The sequence below is a fragment of the Tamandua tetradactyla genome, chromosome 7 (genome assembly GCF_023851605.1).
Source record: "Tamandua tetradactyla isolate mTamTet1 chromosome 7, mTamTet1.pri, whole genome shotgun sequence".
NCBI classification, from domain to species: Eukaryota; Metazoa; Chordata; class Mammalia; order Pilosa; family Myrmecophagidae; genus Tamandua; species Tamandua tetradactyla.
In genome coordinates this window covers 21,496,601-21,502,600 of record NC_135333.1, presented here as the reverse complement: position 1 = coordinate 21,502,600, position 6,000 = coordinate 21,496,601, and the positions used below count along the sequence as shown (strand labels likewise).

Below are 6,000 nucleotides of genomic sequence, written 5' to 3'. Positions count from 1 at the left end.
GTGGCCGGCCCTGATTTCTTATACATATTTCATATCTATATGCATATATAAAAATATATCTATGAGCATATTTAGGTGTGTATATGTTTAATGTATAGTTTACACAAATACATATAATAGCGTATATTAATATAGACTAGTATAGACTAGTAAATAATGAGTGTATAGCTAATCCTGTATATTTTAAAACAATTTTGAGATATATTCACACATTATATAAATCACTGACAGCATACAATCAATGACTCACAGTATCATCATTTAGTTTGTGCATCACATCAATTTTAGAACATTTTCATTACTGCAAAAAAAAAAAAGAAAACTTGAAAGAAAAAAAATCCACAACCCTTACCCCACCATTAATATTTTTTTTCAAACAGTTTTATTCACACACTCTACAATCCGTCATAAGCTTGCATTCAACGGCTCTTAGTATACTCAAAAATATGGAATGCTTCACGAATTTGCGTGTCACCGTTGCCAACAGGCCATGTTAACCTCTCTGTATCTGTCCAATTTTAGTGTAAGTGCTGCCCAAGCAAGCATGATACTGTTTTAAGATGCACTATTCTTTCCTGAATATTGAGAAAATGCTGCCAATTCACTATTCATCATTACACACCTCCTGACATTTTAGAGCTGTTCAAATGCAAAGAACATTCTTTTTTTTTCTTTTTTGGCAGTATAATTATATAAATAACTTTATTTATGATACTTCAGATTTTATAAATGCCAACTATATAGCAACCCAAAGTACTATAAATTCTAACTGAGACACAACCACCGATCAAGGCCCTTTGAAAAATCAAAGATAATAAAGTGTCAGGGGAGAGAAGTTTTGTTCTCCCAACAGAAAATTTAACAAATGAACTTACTTCCCTGATCCTTTTAAGGTTCATACTGAAAAAACTTAACTTTCTTTTAAGGGTATCCCAAGTAAGTAGTTGATCAATCAGCCCATATTTAGAAAAATAAACCTCCATAATTAAAAAAAATATATCAAATGCCCCTCATACCCAGAATGTAATAAAATTTCGACATTAGAATGAAACACCTCTGCAGTCTCTGTATCACACTGGGTGAGAACATTCATTTTTAAATCGATGAACTATGGCGGTTCTGTTGTGACTTTTCTCTTTTTGCTAGTTTGGGGACATAGCTCTGGGCTTCTGCGACAGTCCAGGCTCCTTCGCCCTAAGAGGCGGGGCGAGTTCTGTGGGTACGGACGCGTGTCTGCGCGCGTGCATGTGCGTGTGCATGTGGGTGGTGTGGGTGGAATCCTTCGCCAGCCTCATTGGTAAGACGGCTTAGACAACACCGGAAGCACCTTCCCTCCTCGTCGCCGGAAGGCCTTTCATCGCGAGAGTTCGGTACTTCCGGCGCTTCCGCCAGCTCCTTACTCGCGTGAGACCGCAAAAGGAGCGGCAGCCTGGGGCGTCTAAGGCGGGCGAGAGTGACGCAAGATGGCGGTCGGGCGACTCTAGGTGTTGTAAGTCTCGTATCCGCTCAACTGGCGGGTGTGGGTCGCCGGCCTGGTGTGAGACGCAGAGAGCACCCACTCCATCCCCCACGAGGCGCGGAAGCCACTACCGGGGCTTCGCGGTCCTTAGTCGGGGAGGGGGCGGGAGCGGCCTGCGGGTACCAGGTCATAGTTTTTAATTACGTTATTATATTTTCAATCAATGAAAATCGACCCATACAGATATTTCTTTTGTAATAAATACTACATTAAGATTTCAAAAAGATGGTATTTTTTAAAATTGTGACCAGTCTTTCTCACATATTCTAAGTGGTTGAAAATACTTGTGTTGATCTATCGGATTTTGCTAATTCAGTTCTTCCTTGTAGGTTTTATCAGTTTGCATACATTTTTCTAACTTGATAAAAATTTCTCAAAGGGGAGTTAGCCCTTATTTTGAAAGAATGGGTATAATAAATGTTACTTGAAACCTTCATGTACATCAGACAAAAGTCTATGTACTAACTCATTATTTTTCACAAAATATTACGTAGGCAGTGATCATAATTATTGTTCACACTGGTAGATGAGAAATCTTAGCAAAGAGAGAATGTGAGGTGACAAATCCTAACAATTAATGAAAATTTTCGCTCAGAATCATCCTCAAGAAGTCTCAAGAGGATCAACTATTATAAGCCTAAATAATAGGTAGGTCCTCTTACTGTTCCCAGTTCACAGAGTAGAAAATGAGAGCATAGAAAGACCGAGTCAGCCCAGAATTCTCACCTGTGCATTCAACTGTCAGCTTTTTCATTGAAAAGATTTTGAGAGAGTAGTATGCAAACACTCTGTTCTCTTTTAACCTTGGGGACTTGCATTTCATGGATCTCAGCCTATTCCCCTTCTAAAAGATCCTGACATGGTTCTATGATGACTTGGTCTTTATTTTTTCGTTTGAGATCAGGTATGATGTTACCTAGGTTTGAGGATTTCCCTTCTTATTGATGTCAAAAGTAGTTATATAATTTAACGTAGAAATACCTGGATCATTCTTTCAAATACTAGTCATGTAGTCACCTTTTCTGATATATATGGGTATTGGTTTCACTCATACTTAAAATATAATGTAAAGTACCATTCACCTCATCCTCGTTATCTTAATATATTGATCAAGTAAATTTCTTCTCTTCAGGCTGGTGACTTAAGGTATGTGGAAGGCATTCCATTCTTCCCTTAAGCAGAAACCAGACAATGATACACTTCTGGGTTTTCCACAGCTTTACCTGGACTGAATTCTAGCATTATAGACTATGTGCTAAATTCATCATTAGACTCATTATAAGAGTGGTGCATCTTTGGACCAAGGGCCCTCTGATTCATGGGGTTTTGCTACCAGGCTTAAATAGGAGTTCAGAAGCCCTTTCCCATAGGATGGACCAACGTTCAGGCTACCTGAATAGCTTAGGATCCAGCAGGATCAAGACATGCAAGAGGGTCATGTAATGGAAGAAACAATCAGCACAGACTCATAATGTCGAACTCATGGTCTGAATGTGTATATGCCCACTGGGTTCTAAAGTATTTTCTATTTCAGAAACCCTGGATAGAGAACGTCTTGATCCCCACTGACTTTTTTTTTCTTTTTTAATTTGACTCTTACATTCTAAAGGTATATTTTATAAAAACCTTGTTAAACTGAGGGTAGAGCTGGAGACATAATCGGCTTTTCAGAAACAGTGCAAAACTTGCCTTTATTACATGGAAGAAGCCATTTTGTACTGCTTTAGTTTTAAGTTAGACTAGATAACCAATAACAGTGATTTTTGTGGACCTCATTACCTAATTTTGCATCATTTGCTCTAGACCTCCAAACCCAGGTTTCTTGATGCCTTTACCACTAGCAACATGTATATTAAATCATGGAGTAGTGGTGTTCAGTAATTAGTTTAAGCAACCTGTCCTTATGATACTGTTCTGAAACAGTGCCCTGTCTTTGTCAGTGAGGGGGACCTAAGTAAGATCTGTTTGAAATCTGGTTACAATTAAAATCCCTTGTTATTATGGCAGGGATCCCTTTTTCTATGCTGAAACTGTATTCTCTTTGCCTTTGTGATAGTCCTGATGAATCACTGTGTCCTTATCCAGTATTTCATGCAGTTCTTCTTGGACCTGTGCTGTTGGAGGGATGCTTGTCTTTTATGTGTCACCCAGCAAACACTAGTCTTGCATATCCTTTCTTGCCCTTGAAAATAATATTAACTCATTTCATTGAAAACTTTGTAAGAGAAAAAATTTAGTGCACTAGTGGTTATAGATAAAAGGACTTTTTTGAAGTAAAGAAAATGGTTACCACAGCTAACGGTCTTGAAATTTGTGTGAAATTAATGTCACTATATATTTATTTCCTTGTATAGCCCAGGATTGGACGATGTAAGAAATTAAGATTTTGGTCTATGAAAACGTTTTTCCCCAAAATGAGCCTCATGCCTTTATAAACATACATAACTTACTAGTGAAAGGAAACCCAGAAATTACCTTTATTTTTCTTCACTCTGAACACGTTCAGTTGTAGTCTTGAAACCTGTGTCAAAATACTGCTGTTTTATGTTTTGGATGTTATCTTGCTACCTAAGGAGCAGACGTTTCCATGGAGAGATCTGGAATATCAGAATGATCAGAACAAGTAACTAATTTGTGCCTTCTGTGTCAACAGACCAAAAAAAATCCACAGGAAATTGTTTGGGTTTCAGAGCTTTAGTAAGTGATTCATGAGTTGGGTAGCATCCAGTCCATACACATGGAGGGAAGGCCTGAAGAGGAAGAGCAAGGCTTACATAGGAAGAACAAGGAAGTCTTAAAGAAAATAATCTTGTTGGTTGGTACAGGAATGTTTTCCTTGACTTAGTCTTGAGTTAGAGGAACTCAGCTACAGAAGCAGAAAGGAGCTGGTGATTTTGGTAGGTGGCTGTCACAGTACTTGTTCTGGGAGAACAAGCACTTACAAGAGATAGGTATTTAGTTAAGCTTCCATTTGCTGACATAGGGCTTAGCATGAGGGAGTCCATCATGGGTCTACTTAATTTAGCAATTTGCCCCATTTTGTTCTAGCTTTCAGCCATTGATAGTTGTGATAAAAATTTTTGGTGTTGTGCCCGACTCTCAGTTACTGACTAAGGTCTTGATGTGGTAATTGCAGGTTGTTTTAATATAGGTAATCATGATGTTAGTTTTTTCCTTGTTTGTCTCTTTTTTCTCATTCCAGGTTTTCCTGGTTCAGAAGCAGCTGGATGCCACCATTTAATACTCTTGAAAGAAAAGAATATATCAGGGAGACGTTATAATCAGTGCTGTGAGTAATGAAATGCCCAAATGCCCATCTCTTAGTATGCTTCTAAGCTTCGGGCCCATGATATTTTTGGGGCAGGCAGCCTCCGGGAATCGAACCCGGGTCTCTTGCATGGCAGGCTAGAATTCTGCCACTGAGCCACCATTGTACCATCTTCAGGGCCCATGATTTAAACCAGCTAAAATCAAAGTGATTTAAAAATATCCCAGCAAAAGTTTGAGCAGCGTGGTTTGTTAGATTATTTTATGCAGTTATGTCTCAGCATTCCCAGAGGTGTTTACCCAAGTACACAAGGTGGTGTTGGCAATGGCAAAATGCTTCCTTGTTCAGATACTGAGTAATCGAGGGCAGCAATCATGGAATCAGATAATTAGCAATTATCTAAAACAAATTCAGGAAGTCAATCTAATGACTGTTGCTGTGTAGTTCTAATAGTAGATTGAACAAGTTCTCCTAATTTGATTGATAAATTTCTAATCATATTTTCATGTTTACCCAAGCCAAGCTAGCAATAATTTACAAAAAGAGGCAAACCCAGAATCATGAACTCCTTGGGTAAATCCCATTTTGTCTGAGAATGTAGATTGAGGAGAGTAGTCCAGTGAGGAGTTTCAGATAAACTCCTAAGGGAGCAGTGAGGAGACCAAGTGCACATTGCCCGGACATTTACAGGTATTAAGGCAATTTAGTGCCCAGGCAAATCACTTGTCTAAGATTTCTCAAATGAAAAGATAAGCTTGACGGAACAGTATCACTCCAGCCACGGTTATGTTATTTATACATCCATTTCTGTGAATACTATCATTTGTCCATAATAACGAAGGGTCTGTAATATTGGCAGGACAATTAAGGGCTTGGTGAAAATTTATTTGTATTGTGAACCTTTCACATAGCCAGGACCTTAAATGTGGAAGTGGGCGTGCATTTTAAATGTAGCTTGTAATTTGTGGGGGCATGTGCACAATCATATTCAGGTCCTCAAGCTCTTCTATGACATCTGTGTAAGTCTCTAAGTCATTCATGTCTATAGTGAGGTTACAGGTCCTGGAAACATTAAAGCAAAATAAAGAGGACCTTGGGCCTAGTATTCAAATTTGATTTGAAACAAATGGTACAGTTTGATCCAGAGAGACTGAAGCATTTGGGACAAGAAGGAAATTTGTTTTAAGTAGAATAATTGGGTTCCCTGTATTGT

The 6,000-nt window shown here is 38.5% G+C and overlaps 1 protein-coding gene and 1 non-coding gene across 10 annotated transcripts in view; one reads left to right on the top strand and one right to left on the bottom strand.

Annotated features, from left to right (window-relative positions):
• Positions 1–440: 440 nt before the first annotated feature.
• LOC143643033 (U6 spliceosomal RNA) lies at positions 441–542 on the bottom strand. Its single transcript, XR_013156078.1, has one exon. It is a non-coding gene; the product is annotated as a U6 spliceosomal RNA (small nuclear RNA).
• A 780-nt stretch (positions 543–1,322) lies between these two features.
• The window catches only part of LOC143690874 (uncharacterized), a 31,565-nt gene continuing 26,887 nt past the window's right edge, over positions 1,323–6,000 (top strand). For 4 of the 9 annotated variants that reach the window (XM_077168594.1, XM_077168592.1, XM_077168593.1 and 1 more), the window contains exons 1-3: positions 1,323–1,489; positions 2,115–2,167; positions 4,722–4,808. The gene's annotated coding sequence lies outside the window, so the exon portion shown is untranslated. The remainder of the gene's footprint in view (positions 1,490–2,114; positions 2,168–4,721; positions 4,809–6,000) is intronic. The other 5 variants (XM_077168598.1, XM_077168597.1, XM_077168595.1 and 2 more) reach the window with 3 other exon arrangements.